The sequence below is a fragment of the Acyrthosiphon pisum genome, chromosome A2 (genome assembly GCF_005508785.2).
Source record: "Acyrthosiphon pisum isolate AL4f chromosome A2, pea_aphid_22Mar2018_4r6ur, whole genome shotgun sequence".
NCBI lineage: Eukaryota > Metazoa > Arthropoda > Insecta > Hemiptera > Aphididae > Acyrthosiphon > Acyrthosiphon pisum.
Window position 1 is genome coordinate 89,138,681 of NC_042495.1, and position 1,526 is coordinate 89,140,206.

The window sequence follows — 1,526 nt, forward strand, 5'->3', positions numbered from 1 at the left end:
TAATATAAACTTTATATAAATGTCATCATTCTGTCTCTTTTTTCAACAAAATCTACAATATTTTATAAATATTTGCAAATGATTGAATAATTGTAGTTTAGCAATCACTTTCTGGCGGTCGATGTACCAACCAAATCAGATAAAGTGTTTAACCATTTTTCTGAATGAAACTGATTTTTAAAATTGTTGCTTAAAGAATTATAATACACTATAGGTACAACATACCTAATATGCTCATACAATTATTATTATTATAAACTTATGGTTCGACTATGAAATTATTGTAGCATTGTACCAACTAATAGCAGTGTTTTTTAATTTTTACTGTTTCGTATTTAAAAATAAATTTAAATAAATGTATTGGTAATATCGTAAAATGTTCACAATTTCAAATGCCCCGACGGCCCGGCCCACACGTATAAGCCGGCCCGGTGTGCTACGGCACACTAGCACACCTGGCCAGTCCGCCCCTGAATACAACATAAATATAAAATATCTATTTTGTCATGGGTTTTTAATATGTAATTTCCTCCAAATTTGAACTTGAAATTACTATAAAATTAATCTGTGTTTATGAATTTTTTAGATTTTTTGGTAACAGAATTAACTACTTACGTAGAATCTTGTTTTAAATTTTCAATCCTTTTATTTAATAAGAAAATATACAACTATACAATTAAGCACAACAAGTAATAATGATGAAGAGGATTACATAACATGAAAAATGGCACGATGTAGGAGGGCTCCCAATGGAGCTACCTACTTGGGTAGTTTATTAATTAATGGAGGAGGTCTCTAACCCAAATTTTCAATCCTTAGATATAAAAGTTAAACATTTTAAAAATGTTTAACTACAAAATAATTATTCAATTTTAAATATGATAAATTTTGTCAAAATTCGATCCTTAAATGCTTATAAACAAAAATTGTGCCTATCATAGGCGCACATCGGGTGTGAATTTAAGGGGTGCTGGAATAGTTTATGTTACACATGTCCATGGGGGGCTTTGTCACCCACACCCCCCTTAATCCTAATACTATAACTAACTGCATTACATTAGCTTTAAATTTTTAATTAGAATGGGGTACCTAACTTTGATTTCGCGGGGTAACTTTGATACCCATATATTTTTATTCACCAGAGTACCATGATAATTCAATTTTTTTTCATAAAATGGGGTTACTTTGATATCACATTAAGAAATATAGGTATCAAAATTGCCCGTTGTGTTACTTTGATAGCATATTAAAAAATATTGATATCTCAAAAGATAATTTCAGAATTTTAAAAATTAAAACGTTAAAATATTGAACTAGTTGTAACTAATATTTAATTTTGAGCGTTTTATCGTTAACACTACAGAAGTTATCCATATAATAAAAAATGAAATTGTCATAAAACAGTAAAAAATTATCAAAGTTACCCCATTTTACTGTACTACTTTTATTTTTAAACTATGAGAATTTTTTTCGTATTTGTGATATCGAAAAATTAAAAAGTATGTTGCACAGTCTATGTTCTCTTC